The sequence below is a fragment of the Acipenser ruthenus genome, chromosome 26 (genome assembly GCF_902713425.1).
Source record: "Acipenser ruthenus chromosome 26, fAciRut3.2 maternal haplotype, whole genome shotgun sequence".
Taxonomy (NCBI): domain Eukaryota; kingdom Metazoa; phylum Chordata; class Actinopteri; order Acipenseriformes; family Acipenseridae; genus Acipenser; species Acipenser ruthenus.
In genome coordinates this window covers 13330282-13348589 of record NC_081214.1, presented here as the reverse complement: position 1 = coordinate 13348589, position 18308 = coordinate 13330282, and the positions used below count along the sequence as shown (strand labels likewise).

The 18308-nt window shown below is 41.9% G+C and overlaps 1 protein-coding gene across 1 annotated transcript in view; it reads right to left on the bottom strand.

The window, feature by feature from the left end:
* The window catches only part of LOC117430633 (gamma-aminobutyric acid receptor subunit alpha-3), a 118971-nt gene extending 101542 nt beyond the window's left edge, over positions 1 to 17429 (bottom strand). The window contains exon 1 of the mRNA XM_034050895.3: positions 17202 to 17429. The gene's annotated coding sequence lies outside the window, so the exon portion shown is untranslated. The remainder of the gene's footprint in view (positions 1 to 17201) is intronic.
* Between the last annotated feature and the right edge of the window lie 879 nt (positions 17430 to 18308).

The window sequence follows — 18308 nt, the reverse complement described above, 5'->3', positions numbered from 1 at the left end:
GTTTTAGTTTACCTGGTAGAGCGCAGCTGTCAATGATCTTCAACCCTTCCACTGCTTGTTGTCTAACTTCTCCCACACGAACTGTGTCCTTTAGATCCCCGTCGTACCATCTCCCAAGACTCTTCACTGGCTTCTCAGACACTGTTGGTATTGCCTCACCATTAATGAAGAATGTTTTATCTACTACTTTGCCTTTAATTATAGAGATGCTCCTTGATTTAGTGGGCTTGAATTGCATTCGTGCCCATTCAATGTTATTGGTTAATTTGCCCAATAATCGATTAGTGCAGGCTACTGTTGTAGTCATGGTTGTCATGTCATCCATGTATGCTCGAATTGGTGGTAGTCGCATTCCAGAAGCCAAGCGCTCTCCTCCTACTACCCATTTTGATGCCCTAATGATTACTTCCATTGCCATGGTAAAAGCCAGTGGAGAAATGGTGCATCCTGCCATTATTCCAACCTCTAGGCATTGCCATGTAGTGCTGAATTCTGAAGTTGAAAAACTGAATTGCAAATCTCCAAAATAGGCTTTCACTAAATTTGTTATTGTCATCGGTACACTGAAAAAATCAAATGCTGCCCAAAGTAGTTCATGTGGCACTGAACCATATGCATTAGCCAAATCCAGGAATATATATATATACAGACGTGCTCAAATTTGTTGGTACCCCTCCACAAAAAACGAAGAATGCACAATTTTCTCTGAAATAACTTGAAACTGACAAAAGTAATTGGCATCCACCATTGTTTATTCCATATTTAATAGAAATCAGACTTTGCTTTTGATTTTTTATTCAACATAATATTGTAAATAAGAAAACAAATGAAAATGGCATGGACAAAAATGATGGGACCGCTAACCTAATATTTTGTTGCACAACCTTTACAGGCAATCACTGCAATCAAACGTTTTCTGTAGCTCTCAATGAGACTTCTGCACCTGTTAACAGGTAGTTTGGCCCACTCTTCCTGAGCAAACTGCTCCAGCTATCTCAGGTTTGATGGGTGCCTTCTCCAGACTGCAAGTTTCAGCTCTTTCCATAGATGTTCGATAGGATTCAGATCAGGACTCATAGAAGGCCACTTCAGAATAGTCCAAAGTTTTGTTCTTATCCATTCTTGGGTGCTTTTAGCTGTGTGTTTTGGGTCATTATCCTGTTGGAGGACCCATGACCTGCGACTGAGACAGAGTTTTCTGACACGGGGCAGTACGTTTCGCTCCAGAATGCCTTGATAGTCTTGAGATTTCATTGTGCCCTGCACAGGTTCAAGGCACCCTGTGCCAGGTGCAGCAAAGCAGCCCCAAAACATAACCAAGCCTCCTCCATGTTTCACTGTAGGTATGGTGTTCTTTTCTTTGAAAGCTTCATTTTTTCGTCTGTGAACATAGAGCTGATGTGACTTGCCAAAAAGCTCCAGTTTTGACTCATCTGTCCAAAGGACATTCTCCCAGAAGGATTGTGGCTTGTCAATATGCATTTTAGCAAATTCCAGTCTGGCTTTTTTATGTTTTTCTTTCAAAAGTGGAGTCCTCCTGGGTCTTCATCCATGGAGCCCACTTTCGCTCAAAAAGCGACGGATGGTGCGATCAGAAACTGATCCTTGGAGTTCAGCTTGTATCTCTTTGGCAGTTATCCTTGGTTCTTTTTCTACCATTCGCACTATCCTTCTGTTCAATCTGGGGTCGATTTTCCTCTTGCGGCCGCGCCCAGGGAGGTTGGCTACAGTTCCATGGACCTTAAACTTCTTAATAATATTTGCAACTGTTGTCACAGGAACATCAAGCTGCTTGGAGATGGTCTTGTAGCCTTTACCTTTACCATGCTTGTCTATTATTTTCTTTCTGATCTCCTCAGACAACTCTCTCCTTTGCTTTCTCTGGTCCATGTTCAGTGTGGTGCACACAATGATACCAAACAGCACAGTGACTACTTTTCTCCATTTAAATAGGCTGAATGACTGATTACAAGATTGGAGACATGTGTGATACTAATTAAAGAAACTAATTAGTTTGAAATATCACTATAATCCAATTATTTATTATCTTTTCTAAGGGGTACCAACAAATGTGTCCAGGCCATTTTAGAATATCTTTGTAGAATAAGCAATAATTCATCTCTTTTCACAGCTTCTTTGCTTTATTCTATGACATACCAAAGGCATGCAAGTATACATGATAAAATCGCTTTTAATTTCATCACTTTTCAGGAGGAATGAAGCATTATTTCAATGAGCTGTAAGGGTACCAACAAATTTGTTCTTGGGGAGATATTGCTAACAGGTGGCACAAGCTTCAATCATCTGTTCTATTTCCTGGCCAATACATGAGCTTTTGTGCATTGGCTGCCCTGATGCGCACAATGTAATTTTTCCAGCATTACTGGTCTGGCACTGCTAGGAATTATTATCCTGTCTCCTTTAATCAGTATGCTTTGCTTCACGGCGATGGTGTTCTTAATAGGCCAGTATTGATTAAGTCTGAGGTCAAGCTGTTTTTTAATTACAGGCCAACCTCTGTTACGCACCTCCAGCAATGTTTGCAAGGTTTTGTATTTCGATGTTGCTTCCTGCAGCTGACTTAACATCTGTGAGCTTAGTGCTTCTGTAGCTTCCATGGCATAAACTACTTTCAGTTCTGTGAGCTCATCACTGTGTGTAGATACCTCACCAACAACGGCGCTAGACAGCGTGTCCGCGATGAGCATATATTTCCCAGGGGTGTATGAAATCCGTAAATCATAGCATTGCAGCTGAAGCAGCATTCTTTGCAGTCTTGCAGGAGCTTTCCCAGTGGCTTTGAAAGAAAGGCTTCCATTGGCTTATGATCAGACTGAACCATCACCGGGGTTCCAAAAACATACTGATGGAACTTTTTCACTGCGAAGACAATGGCTAGTATCTCCTTTTCAATTTGAGCATAATTTTGTTCTGAATCCGACAAAGTTGGCCTTCCTTCCTGCAAGAGACATGCTCCAAGACGGTGTTTGGAGGCATCCGCCTGTATGGTGATTTGTTTGTCTGGATCGAAGAACTTGGTTACAGGAGCCTGAGTGAGAGTTTGTTTGAGCTGCATCAGGTCTCGTCATGATCATGTTCCCACTGCTATTGGCTTTGCACAGCAGATTCCTCAGTGGTGCAGTGATAGACGCTTCATTGGGAATGTACTGTGCAAGGTATCTCGTCGTGCCCAGCAGGCGTTGCAGCCCTTTATTATTATTATTATTATTATTATTATTATTATTATTATTATTATTATTATTAATTTTTTTAGCAGATGCCCTTATCCAGGGCGACTTACAGTCGTAAACAAAGAATACATTTCAAGAATCCCAGTACAAGTATTAATACAATTAAGAGCAAGATAAAATACAATGACTTCAGTTCTAGTAAGTACAAATATATTACAAAATACAAATCAATATCAGAGCAGATAATAGTGTCAGTGATAGTTACATCAGGATATGATTAAATGCAAAATACTACCGATTGAATAACACTAGTGGCAGATTACAGTACAGTACTCTGTAAAGTACAGGATTAAATGCAGTAAAATGGACTCGAAATCCATTGGGGTCTCCCCGCGCAGGTTCATATCCTGCCGACTACGTTGTGTTTTATGGGCAGCAGTGTGGCGTAGTGGTTAGGGGCTCTGGACTCTTGACCAGAGGGTTGTGGGTTCAATCCCCAGTGGGGGACACTGCTGTTGTACCCTTGAGCAAGGTACTTTACCTAGATTGCTCCAGTAAAAACCCAACTGTATAAATGGGTAATTGTATGTAAAATAATGTGATATCTGTATAATGTGAAATAATGTATAATGTGATATCTTGTAACAATTGTAAGTCGGCCTGGATAAGGGCGTCTGCTAAGAAATAAATAATAATAATAATAAATAAAATAGGGAGCAGATAAGTGCAAGTAAAGCGCATTAAGGAAGAGTGATAAAGTGTCCAAAGGGAAAAGAGTTCTACAGGTGCTGTTTGAAGAGGTGAGTCTTGAGGAGGCGCCGGAAGGTGGTCAGGGACTGCACAGTCCTGACATCTGTAGGAAGGTCATTCCACCGCTGAGGGGCAAGGGTGGAGAAGGAGCGGGCTCTGGAGGCAGGGGAGCGTAGAGGAGATACAGCCAGTCTTCTAGTGCAGGAGGAGCAGAGAGGTCGAGTGGAGGTGTAGCGGCAAGTGAGGCAGGGGTCCAGGGTGACTCCGAGGTTCTTAGCTGAGGAGGAGGGAGATAGATGGCACTTTTCAGCATCAGGCCATACTCCATCAGGGGTGATGACATGTCCCATGTATGTGACAATTCTTTGTCCAGCCTTATCTGCCAGTAGCCATCCTTTTCATCCAGGATGGTGAATATTTTCTTGCCCGAAAGCTTGCACTGGGATCGAGTAATGTTGTCGTCTTATCGCTTTGTTCAGCTCACGGGGATCCAAGCATACCCGTAGTGTGCCGTTTTTCTTTTCTGTTATGACGAAAGACTGTTCACCCATTCTGTGGGTTTTTGTACTGGAGCTATGACGTCTGCTTCCAATAGCTTCTGCTGTGTAATTTTCAGTCTGCACAGCACAGCAAATGGCATCTTCCTGCATCCATGTATGACAGGTGTTACAGCAGGGTCCACATGTATGTGGTGCACTCCAGGAAACTGTCCCAGACCCTCAAAGACTGTGGGGAATTTGGACACTAAGTCCTCTTTAGTAGCTGGAGCTTTCACATTTAGCTGCTCGATCCTTTTTACTTATTTCAGCTCCACACATGCCTGTCTGCCAAGAATTGGCATTGCTGAGTGCTTGGTTACAAAGAATTGCAGACTGACCTTCGCATTGAGTGCATCACACAACAGGATGACTAATTCGCTTCAGCGCATGCCACTGTTCCTATGAAAAGAGCATCAACTTCTGGGAGTTTCTTCTGGACAGCTTTTCCAGTGGCTTTTCCAGCTCCACACATTTTAGCAAAATGGTTGCATTTACCAGACGCATGACAAGTGACTCCATAGGCAGGACATGCCCGTGGATGATGTGACTTCCACACCTCCCACATGTGCTTGCAAGTGCAACATGTGCTTTTTGTTTGTGTGCATACTTGTCACTTTTGTTTATTTTGCTGTGCTCTTTATTCTTTTTTACTTGTGACCTTGCCTGTGAAATTGCTTGTACATGTCTTTCAAGTGCTGTGGCTCCCATTGCTTGCGTTTTAGCTGTCTCTGCTGCTCTGCAAATATCAATGGCTTTCGCTAGTGTAAGCTCTGATTCTCTCAATAGTCTCTCTTTCAGACGCTGATCATTGATGCTAAAGACCATTTTCTCTCTGATCATGTTGTTTTCAGTGTTGCCAAACTTGCAATATTTGCTTATTTGTCTGAGCTCTGTCATGTATTTGTCAATCCCTACAGATTCTAGCATTGTATGTGCCCAGAACTGGTTACGTTCAAAACACAACGTTCCTTTTTGGAATGTAGTAACTTTTGAATGCATCCATTATTTCCTTCATTGTTTTAGCTTGTGGAATTGCATAAGCTATGGTGTGTGTATTATACAACCCTAAAGCATCCTCCCCGAACGTGTGTAACATGATGGCTATTTTAATATTCACTTTATCATCTGCCCCTGTCGCACTTTATCACTGCCTGTCTCACACTGCCTGAAGCTCACTGTCTGTCTCACATTGCCTGTCTCACACTGCCTGAAGCTCACTGCCTGTCTCACACTGCCTGAAGCTTACTGCCTGTCTCACACTGCCTGCAGCTCACTGCCTGTTTCACACTGCCTGCAGCTCACTGCCTGTTTCACACTGCCTGCAGCTCACTGCCTGTCTCACACTGCCTGCAGCTCACTGCCTGTTTCACACTGCCTGCAGCTCACTGCCTGTCTCACACTGCCTGTCTCACACTGCCTGAAGCTCACTGCCTGTCTCACACTGCCTGTCTCACACTGCCTGCAGCTCACTGCCTGTCTCACACTGCCTGCAGCTCACTGCCTGTCTCACACTGCGTTTCACACTGCCTGCAGCTCACTGCCTGTCTCACACTGCCTGTCTCACATTGCCTGTTTCACATTGCCTGTCTCACACTGCCTGCAGCTCACTGCCTGTCTCACACTGCCTGCAGCTCACTGCCTGTCTAACACTGCCTGTCTCACACTGCCTGAAGCTCACTGCCTGTCTCAAACTGCCTGTCTCACACTGCCTGCAGCTCACGGCCTGTCTCACACTGCCTGCAGCTCACTGCCTGTCTCACACTGCGTTTCACACTGCCTGCAGCTCACTGCCTGTCTCACACTGCCTGTCTCACATTGCCTGTTTCACATTGCCTGTCTCACACTGCCTGCAGCTCACTGCCTGTCTCACACAGCCTGCAGCTCACTGCCTGTCTAACACTGCCTGCCTCATACTGCCTGAAGCTCACTGCCTGTCTCACATTGCCTGTTTCAAACTGCCTGTCTCATACTGCCTGCAGCTCACTGCCTGTCGCTTGTCTAGCTCACCACACTGCTCTGTCCTCAGCTACGGAAAACTTCACCACTTCTAACACCATGTTGTAGTTTGTTTTAAATTGTCATACAGTTGTAGACTGGAGGACTTGCTTTCATGAAGGAAACCACTTTGGTAAGTATTTTAATTAACAGAACTGTGTTTATTAATGAACAGTGCCCAACACGAGGTAAGGCACTTCCTAGCATGACTTGACCTTCTACACACACTGACCTTTTACATCATCATTGTGTCAGTAGTAACCCGTATACTACACTGTGAAAATGCTCTATGTTTTAAATGGACTTCCTGTCCATTTAGAGATATCTCCAAATGAACAGGAAGTTATTTAGAGATATCTCTAAATGATTTAGAGATACAGTCAGCACTTGCATATTCGTTACCCAGATACACGTCAGTCGCGTTTTACCACCCTTGTATTAAGAATCAATCCCCATTATACATATGTAACAAATTAATGCACTTACCCGTCACACGCAATTTCCGACTCCGTCACCAATTTTCTGATACAAATCCTATCTATTCAATGTTACAATTTATCTGAATATCCACAGCACTTCCTCCAGTTTTACCTGACGAAAATGCAGCCAAAACTAAGAGAACGAGACAAGCTAGGGTTATGTAACAGTTAATCATTAAACAGTTTTAGATACTGTGATGTATTTTTTTTTTTCATCTGTGATCTTATGTTGCTTTTGTGCATTTTCATTTGCAAGTGGACTGTGACATTAGGGCCTTATCGAGCACTGTATTCTGCAATTTTGAATACTGACTTTGGATACTGTTTTAATTCTGGAAACTGTGTATTTTTTTTTGTCTTTTGGTTTTGCTAAATTGCATTGCCTTTTACCTTTTACCTTTTATGCAGTTCTGTGCATGGATAACATTTAGATTTAATTTTGCTGTTAGGTGCTGTTAGAATTTTACATACTGCTACAATATGTACCGGATTTAAAAGTATGTACTGTATTACAGTTAATGTGTCGTCTCTCTAGTTTTGGCAAGTGATATTTCCAGAATCATATCATTCTGAATTAAATTACTACTTCTCTTAAAAATATAGTACTGTACCAACAAAACTAATACAGTACATATAACTAGAAGCCTACTTATTTTAAAACAGTCCTTTCAGATATGTATTTTTGATATTATCCATTTTTCAGGGAACATAAAAAAGATACAAGGGTTGGAACGGGCCAAAATGAAATGAAATATGCGTCACACACGTTTAACCGTCACTGAAGTCAAAATTTTATAGGGTCGGATATGTGAGCGCTGACTGTATCGAAATGAAAAAGAAGTTATTTCAAATTATCTTCAAATGATTTAAAGATATATCTAAATTAACAGGAAGTCATTTAGAGGTATCGTCAAATGATTTAGAGATATCTTTAAAACCCTCATTTTAAGATATCTCTAAATGACAGTTTGGCATACCATGCTAGCAAAATCCACATGGTTTCCATAGCATTTAAAGATATATGTAAATCAATTTGAGATATCTTTATTTCATTTTTAGATATCTCTAATCAATTTACAGATATCTTAAAATTAATTTTAGATATCTTAAAAACAGCACAAGTCAAGCTATCTGCAATTCAATATGAGATATCGCCAACGTGATTGAGAGATATCTTTAAATATTGCAATATATCTTAAAATGCAATTTGAGACATCTCTAAATGATAATTTGGCTCGCCATAATGCTGTCTCCACCCCTGCTAGATTAAGTATGCTGAGGTGTCATTTGAAACTCTATAACATGGCTTGGAGAGTAGGTGTAAGTTCAAGAGACAGCATGACATTGTTAGGAGGCTTCAGTAGCGAGGAGGCTTGTGTGCCTTGAGGCAGCCAACAAAGTCTGCTATCTACAGAAGCAGAGTACACAGAATGTTAAGCTATGGAAGAAAGGACAAGTCTGTAAGACAAGTCCAAAAACTAAAAATTGTTCTACAGAATATATTTAACCTTTAATGGAACTACAATGTGTGATACTTGCCAATAGTCATCAGGACAGTCCATATAATCCATAAAATGTAGCACAATAAATATTATTTATTAGTTGTTATTAATTTTGGTCTAGGGAACCAAAATACATGTATGTGTCACTTGACTTAGGGGTTGGTTTGATGACCCTACACCCTGTCAGGTAAAATCACAGCTGAATTTTTTATAGGAAATATTACCCTAGATTCTGGTACTTTAGAGCAGACATGGGCAACCCTTGTCAATTGTTTAAGCAGGTAAATCTCCATACAGGGGCTCCCCTTTCATTGCATCAAGTACTTATTTTTAAGGAGTAAAAAGCCTCTGTGGTATTTTGTTTTAACTTCGTTTGATTTTTTTTTTTTTTTTGGCTACGCTACAACTTAAATGATTTTGCAATGCAGTCATTTGTTTGCATTTTAGGAAACTGTATTTTATTAAATCACATCACAGGGGGTTTGTTCCAAGTCAATCGCCAAAGCCCTGCCACAGCAAAGGAACATTTTTCCATTATTGAAAACACTGTTTATTTGCAGACAACAAAACCATAGCTGACATTAATATGTAACAGCTGAGGAACTACTGCAGTGTGGCGTAATTAAGTGGTAATTTGTTGTGAGCTGTCACACTGCCACCTGTTATTATTACAAAAGAAATTAGCAAAACGGCTAAACCAGGGGATCCCAAACTTTCTCCCACCAGAGGCCTACCCTTTGATCGCCATTCACCACAGTGGCCCACTAGAGCATTGTGGAAAACAACCCTTAATCTAAAGTGTTAAAACAAGGAGCTTCCTTCTGTCAAACATACTGTATTGTGCTGTATTGAGCATCCATACCTATGAAACACTCAATAGTGCTGAATTTAGAAATACTGAAAGAAACTTCATAAATTCACACGTTTCCACTAGCAGTCTTTTTCAATGTCCTTAAATACTGTATTGACACCATTTTCACGCTACCTTTTACTGGTGCGTAATTATTTCATATAATCACACAGTAATGCAACTGCAAATGTTCTGGGGCCTCTGCAATTGATCTAAAGAATACAGCCGCCCTTTTAATAATTAAAATAGGACTCTGTGTACCAAGGTTATGAAAAGCAAACATCTAACAGCACACATGAGTCTCTTTGGCATGTTTTTAACACCAGAAAGGGGCCTATTTCAATCATTCAAACACAGGTTAGATCAATTAAACAAACCCCTCAGTACAGTGGGGTTCTTTCAATAACCATGCTGTCTTCCACAATACCGCCTCCATATATCCATATACCCATAAAGTCAATGCCTTTCTTTACAATTTCAAATGATATCTGTGGTTTCACAGATTGCACTAATCTGGAAGCCTGTCTTATTCCTTTCTTGTTTCTTTTCTTTCTTGTTTCTCATTGTTTGAAGTGTTTCTCTCCCACATTTAGAATTCTCTATTGTGTTCCCTCACAACAGCTCAGAAGAAGTGAAGATCAGTGGGCTTGCTCCGATGCAAGCCAGCTCGAGACTGGGCGTTGGCACAGTGCTGGCCTCCAGAGGACAAGGCACATTTATATATACACATGTATAAATCAATATGCACTGTGCAGTTCAGCGATTTAGCTTTCTAGCAGCGCTAACAAAGCTCTCCTCTATCACCACTCCCAGCAAGTTATGAGCAGGCTGTGTCACATTTTCTCATTGGGCTACATCTCTCAGAGCAGCGGAGGCGGGTTTGCAGCCAGTCTGCCCTCCTCTCATCTCATTCACACTGGCTTGCTGTCTAACCCAGAGGAGAAACGCGGACATCAAGTCTGAGCTACAAACAGTGACATGAAGGCAGTGATTTTTTAATGGCTTTGCTAACAGGGGGAGTTCCATTGAGATTAAGGGAGTCCCTCTCAAGCAACACCGTCCCATGCAGGAGGACAAATACAGAAATGATATACTGTATTTTAAGAAAAGAAAAAATAATTAACTTGATGGTAATATGTCCCAGTATATTACAGTTTATTAACTGTTAACAGATAGATTGCTATATATTAATTATAATACCATACAATGAAATATTGTTGCACTCAAATAAACAGTGACATTGATGTGATTACCCTGCATTGAAGTCTTCTTTACATTAATTCCCCTGTTGCACTGAGCAATGCCTGGAACCGTGCTAATCAATACACTTTAATAAACAACGGTTTGAATGTGTCCTGTTATATAATACTGGGAACAGCACAGCAATGTAACTCAAACATCTGCTGCAGAGTATTATAATACTACAGAGTAAAGGTTATAATGCAATCAAAATAAAAAAAACAATCATCCTGAACTACAACCAGAACAGGTGAGATACAACCTCAACCTATAGGATCAATAAAATCAAACCAGGAGATTCGTAGCCCAGACTCACCACAGCCCAGACTCCCCACAGCCCAGACTCATCACAGCTCAGACTCATCACAGCCCAGACTCATCACAGCCCAGACTCACCACAGCCCAGACTCACCACAGCACAGACTCAGCCCAGCCCAGAGTCATCCCAGCCCAGACTCACCACAGCCCAGACTCCCCATAACCGAGACTCATCATAGTCCAGAAACATCCCAGCCTAGACTCACCACAGCCCAGACTCATCACAGCCTAGACTCACTACAGCCTAGACTCACCACAGCCTAGACTCCCCATAGCCCAGACTCTTCACAGCCTAGACTCACTACAGCCTAGACTCACCACAGCCTAGACTCCCCATAGCCCAGACTCCCCATAGCCCAGACTCATCATAGTCCAGACTCATCACAGCCCAGACTCCTCATAGCCCAGACTCACCACAGCCCAGACTCACCACAGCCCAGACTCACCACAGCCCAGGCTCATCACAGCCCAGGCTCATCACAGCCCAGGCTCATCACAGCCCAGACTCACCATAGTCCAGACTCATCACAGCCCAGACTCCCCATAGCCCAGACTCATCACAGCCCAGACTCACCACAGCCCAGACTCACCACAGCCCAGACTCCCCATAGCTCAGACTCATCACAGCTCAGACTCACCACTGCTCAGACTCACCACAGCCCAGACTCACCACAGCCCACACTCATTACAGCCCAGACTCATCACAGCTCAGACTCACCACAGCCCAGAAACATCATTTTAAGCAATCTGAGCAGCCAGAACTTCTTTTGCCAAAACTGCACAAGATGTCACCGATATAAAAAGAGACGTACCTGTATTAACTTATATAAGATTCATCCTGTGTGTAGCACAATTACCTGAGCAGCCCCTTGCATGCTACCCTTGCAAAAACCCCATAGTGTACTACACTATGTATGCAGAATACTATTTCATACTCACTTTGTATAGTGCAACCTGTATATAGCATGCAGACATTCTCCTAACATATGTACATCAGTGTGTTTCCCATCAGTATCCTGCCCCGGTCACCATAGATGCTGATGCCTTGTAGAAATTCTTGAATGAGGAGATGTGATATATCTAGAAGCAATAGCGCCACTCACTGTCAATGACATTTCCTTCCAATAAACATACAGTCAGTAATCCTTACACCAGTTCCTGTTTCTGATTCTGTGTGCAAAAAATAATAAAGCGGTTTGATCTCATTCACATGTAAGCTGATGCTTTCAGGTCTGCTGCTTTTGCTAATTACATTTGTCCAAAAGCAGAAAGATGAACAGGGGAAAAGGCTCTTTTTAGATTTTTTTTTCTTTTTTTTTTTTTGCATTGCTGGCAACACTTTCTTTAGTTTATAAAACTGAAATCTGCAGCCTAACTCTTTAAATAATACACAGGGGGTGAGGACTCGCTAGTAACTTCTTGGGCTCTTCACTTGTTAAGACCTGAGGTTGAATCGGTCTCTGTGGTCAAAAGGAGTTCGTCAGCGGTCTCTTAACCTAGACTCTAGTGTACGTTACCGTAATCCTCCACATCACAAAACAAACGCAGCAGAATCTGGAACAACTGAGAGAGGGCCAGGACTGAACGGCAGGCAGACAGGCAGGGGTTGTTCTCTCTCTCTCTCTCTCTCTCTCTCTCTCTCTCTCTCTCTCTCTCTCTCTCTCTCTCTCTCTCTCTCTCTCTCTCTCTCTCTCTCTCTCTCTCTCTCTCTCTCTCTCTCTCTCTCTCTCTCTCTCTCTCTCTCTCTCTCTCTCTCTCTCTCTCTCTCTCTCTCTTATAGCACTTGCCTTCACCTTGCATGAACACGTAAAAAATAGAAATATAAAAATAATTAAAAAATCACATCTAAAAAATAAAAAAGCTCCATCCATGCTGCCATCACAGAACTACACAATAACGTAATGATTGTTTTTCCCTGAATAAGGCAGCGATACACTATGATCTGAGAGAAAGAGAGAAAGAGAGAGAGAGAGAGAGAGAGAGAGAGAGAGAGAGAGAGAGAGATGGCATGAACATATCAAGCACAAGAGCTCTGTAATATATAAAGGGGGGCATTTGTTGCACTCTTCCCTGTTGGTTGTTGTTTGTCCTAATATAGGATACATTTTCCTTCCAGTTTCTATTTTCTCCAGCAAATCGTCACCCCGCCACACACACCCCCTCACTCACTGCATCTCTCCCAGACAAAGCCTGTCTGCTGTGCTGCATGAATGCTTACACGTTTGACTCAGGATTGTATTTTGGTTCTAGAGTTAATGAAACACTGCAGTCTATTTATTTATCTATCTATGTATTTATTTATTGTCCTTGTTAAGGACGTGACAAGAGCACAGGCTGCGAACAAACAGGATGCCAGGCATAAAGGCACCATGGACATAGCATGCTTGTAAATATCTATCTTATGTTGTCATATAATATGTTTGTGTTAGGAATACATTAGCATTTTCCTGTTTGGTGGTTGACATTGTTTATGATGGAGATGGGACTGCTTTCAGCATATCAGAACACCAGTTTTGCACATCACAGACAAACCCTATTCATGACATCACAACTGTACCATATTGAGTTTTTATCATGCTTTATTCCCTTTAACTGCAAAATCAATTAAGGAAAGCAACATGGCAACCAGTCCCTACTAACAGAACATGGATTCATCAACCTTTCCCCCTCCTTTAAATGAAAGTGCCAGAGGACAAAAACAAAGGGTTATTGTGATTAGAAACACTCCAAGGTGGATTTTGTAACTCATATATTAACATTAAAGCAGTATATAATATAGGTCATACACATGTGCTTCAATAGTATAACAACACTCCCAACTGTACAGTTATCCACAGAATTCCCTTTTCAAAAGCAAGACGCTTTGCAAACCCCACTGGTTCAAGGGCAGACACAAAAACAACCAACTGGCAACCGTGCGGACCAGTAACAAAACCATCTCACACTGGCAACCGTGCGGACCAGTAACAAAACCATCTCACACTGGGAACCGTGCAGACCAGTAACAAAACCATCTCGCACTGGCAACCGTGCGAACCAGTAACAAAACCATTTCGCACTGGCAACCGTGCGGACCAGTAACAAAACCATCTCGCACTGGCAATCCGTGCGAACCAGTAACAAAACCATTTCGCACTGGCAATCCGTGCGAACCAGTAACAAAACCATCTCGCACTGGCAACCGTGCGAACCAGTAACAAAACCATCTCACACTGGGAACCGTGCGAACCAGTAACAAAACCATCTCACACTGGGAACCGTGCAGACCAGTAACAAAACCATCTCGCACTGGCAACCGTGCGAACCAGTAACAAAACCATTTCGCACTGGCAACCGTGCGGACCAGTAACAAAACCATCTCACACTGGGAACCGTGCAGACCAGTAACAAAACCATCTCGCACTGGCAACCGTGCGAACCAGTAACAAAACCATTTCGCACTGGCAACCGTGCGGACCAGTAACAAAACCATCTCGCACTGGCAATCCGTGCGAACCAGTAACAAAACCATTTCGCACTGGCAATCCGTGCGAACCAGTAACAAAACCATCTCACACTGGGAACCGTGCGAACCAGTAACAAAACCATCTCGCACTGGCAACCGTGCGAACCAGTAACAAAACCATCTCGCACTGGCAACCGTGCAAACCAGTAACAAAACCATCTCGCACTGGCAACCGTGCAGACCAGTAACAAAACCATCTCACACTGGGAACCGTGCAGACCAGTAACAAAACCATCTCGCACTGGCAACCGTACGAACCAGTAACAAAACCATCTCGCACTGGCAACCGTGCGAACCAGTAACAAAACCATCTCGCACTGGCAACCGTGCAGACCAGTAACAAAACCATCTCACACTGGGAACCGTGCAGACCAGTAACAAAACCATTTCGCACTGGCAATCCGTGCGAACCAGTAACAAAACCATCTCGCACTGGCAACCGTGCGAACCAGTAACAAAACCATTTCGCACTGGCAACCGTGTGGACCAGTAACAAAACCATCTCACACTGGGAACCGTGCAGACCAGTAACAAAACCATCTCGCACTGGCAACCGTGCGAACCAGTAACAAAACCATTTCGCACTGGCAACCGTGCGGACCAGTAACAAAACCATCTCGCACTGGCAATCCGTGCGAACCAGTAACAAAACCATCTCGCACTGGCAACCGTGCAGACCAGTAACAAAACCATCTCGCACTGGCAACCGTGCGAACCACTAACAAAACCATTTCGCACTGGCAACCGTGCGGACCAGTAACAAAACCATTTCGCACTGGCAACCGTGCGGACCAGTAACAAAACTATCTCACACTGGCAACCGTGCAGACAACTAACTGGACCAATGAAGGGCCAATTCCACCCCTTTTCTCTTTACTTTGGCAGTTCGGGTGCATTATTTTTCGTGTGTTTACTCACATACCAGAACTTCTGGCTTGTGCCATTGAGTTGCACTCAGCAGTCTTTCTGGTATCTGAGTAGAACACACTATCATAATAACATATTATAACATGCTGCTCACTTTATGTTTATTACTGTGTAGAATACGCTATTTAAAAACAATGAAAAGGTGTCTGACTCCAAGTTGACCATATTGAAACAAATTGTTGAAAGGCACAATCGCCTGTGAAATCAGACTTTATACAGTACGTACTATATTATTATAGAGAGAGGGCGACTTACAATTGTTACAAGATATCACATTATTTTTACATACAATTACCCATTTATACAGTTGGGTTTTTACTGGAGCAATTTAGGTAAAGTACCTTGCTCAAGGGTACAGCAGCAGTGTCCCCTACCAGGGATTGAACCCACAACCCTCTGGTCAAGAGTCCAGAGCCCTAACCACTACTCCACACTGATGCCTATAGAACTATAGAACATGCTGGGCTGGATTCTCAAAGCTCTACTCCAAATCGACAATGCAACAATGTTTTCAGAAAAAAACAAAATAAAAACAACCCAGACATTCATTATTATTATTATTATTATTATTATTATTATTATTATTATTATTATTATTATTATTTATTGTAATTACTGTTTTTTTCTTTTCATTATGAAACTAATTAACTTATATATATAAACATAATTTAGATATTTTATTTAGCATCATGTAATCAAAGAAACTACAAAATTCTATCGCAATTTTATTTTTTGGCAGTTGTTTCGTTAAGTATATGGAAAATAAAAGCTGGACGGACAGAGCATATCTGTTGTAGGTTTCTACAACAGATATGCTAGATTGCAATACCATGAGCTAAGAATGTCTTAACCAAGTTTCATCACAATTATAAACGCATTTTACTAAAACTCGGACGTAAATATGGTACGATATCATAGTATCGTAAATGGAATATGAATTAAACATTTAAAGACCAAGAAACGCACCTGTATAGATACGTCATTCTCAATCAAAGCCTTGCTGTAACGTACACTGTTATTATTCCTGGTTACCTGACCTGTTGTACCTGAGCACGCGGGTAATCATGAACTCGTAAGAGAACAGTATGTAAGGACAGTTCAGCTGCGAAATGCAATATTCTCTTTGCAATATAAAGTATGCATGAATACCTGTGCATTGCAAATAAATCACCGCTAATAAAACAATTCGAGGAGCTGGAACATGCTATGTAGATGTATGTTCCCGTTTAATTATGAATTTATTTGTACACAATATATACCGTTTCTTTTTTTTTTTTTTTTTTTTTTTTTAAGGAAAGTGGAACAGAATCGTTTTCATTCCCGGTGCACAACACTCCGATGTAATAGTATATCACATGCAACATGAGAACGGTCTGCTCTATTGCCGTGCTTGTAAATAGTCTCGATTAGATTTGTTTAAAAGTTTGAAAGAATTCTAGGTTTAGATTTGTTTCTGAAAGGTACATCATGTGTATGTAGATCATCATCACGATTTAATGTCATGTCCATAAATTAGTTATATTTGTTTAAAACATTTCAAAATGCCAATGTTACTTAGCAATTAACTTGTGTTCTCTATTTACTATTATTAAACCACATATATGACACTGCGTACTGTAAATTAATATTGCACAGTTCTTGAAATTATATTGATTGACATTTATTAGTACAGACAGTATGAGACAAAATCAAACGCTGGTGTCTCAAACGAGTTTCTCAGTATGCCACTGTATAATTAATTGTATAAATATATAATTTACTTTTAAAACACTGAGACTATATGCCCTCAACATCCGAACAAATATGTAGAAACGGTCTCGAGATTCTAGTCACCGAACATTCCACTACAAATTAGCATCAAGCTCCATGACAACCAAGCAACTATGAACACATGAAGTCTCCTCACCGAATTGACCGTTGTCTTGTTCTTTTTCACCCCCGCGGAAAAGTCTTGATTCTAGATGTATCCTTGCCTCGCTGGTTTATTGCGCTAATATAGTCCACCGATGTTGTGTGTAGTTGTTATGTGCCCAGCAGGTTCTGAAGTGTTTGGTAAAGAGAGAGTGAGAGAGAGAGCGAGAGAGAGAGAGGGATGTTATTAAGGAAAGCCAGCCTCCTCCGCCCTCTCTCCCCTCAGTGCCTCTGTGCCGCGCAGATTGGTGCTGGATGGCAGTAGAGTGCCCTGAAGGAGGGTTTAATTCCCGTCGCTGTGGATCACATCTTACCGAGAATATTCACTGATGGTCATACACAGGTTATGCACAGATGCCACGTACAGTATGTATCTACCCCTGGTGTGCTATAAACTGCCCTGCTTCTAAACTTAAAATGAATAAGTCTCCTCCCTATCCAGCTTGTGTGTTCTACTACATATAATCACCTGAACTGTTCTGGAACTCTTTCTTTTGTTCTAGGTTCTGTAAAGAACGATTCAGTTCTATAATCTGGGTTCAATGTACAGTACATCTAACAGTTATACATGGGATCATTAGGGCACCCTAATTTGGAGCTCCAACTATAAAGCATTGCATTCTGAACCCCCTGAAAGTGTTATTTATAATGCATTGGTTTTGTAATGGACGTTTTTACTCTTTGTTGTTGAGTGTGCCATACAATAATGTAAACAGAATAGAAGTTCCAAGAGAGAATATCTAACTACCTAGATCCCCTTTCACATTGGCACTCCTACCCAGGTCCGGCCCCGGGTTCTGACTACCCGGGTCACAATCATGAGTAGTGTGAAACCCTGTACCTGGGTCATACCTGGGTTGAGCCGGTCCCAGCGACCCACCTCAGAATGTGGGTCGACACGCATTGATCCGGGTTGAGCGAGACAAAATGCATGAGGGTCGTTCATGGGGCAACAAAATAACAAACAGCTACGCCTGCGTGAAGATTTCACTTCCGCAAGGAACTTTTCTGTTTATTCTGTTTAGCCATATTTTTGTTGCTTGAGACACAGCATGAGCCAGATTGCAGCAGGGATGTAGAAACATTTGCTCTAATCAACATT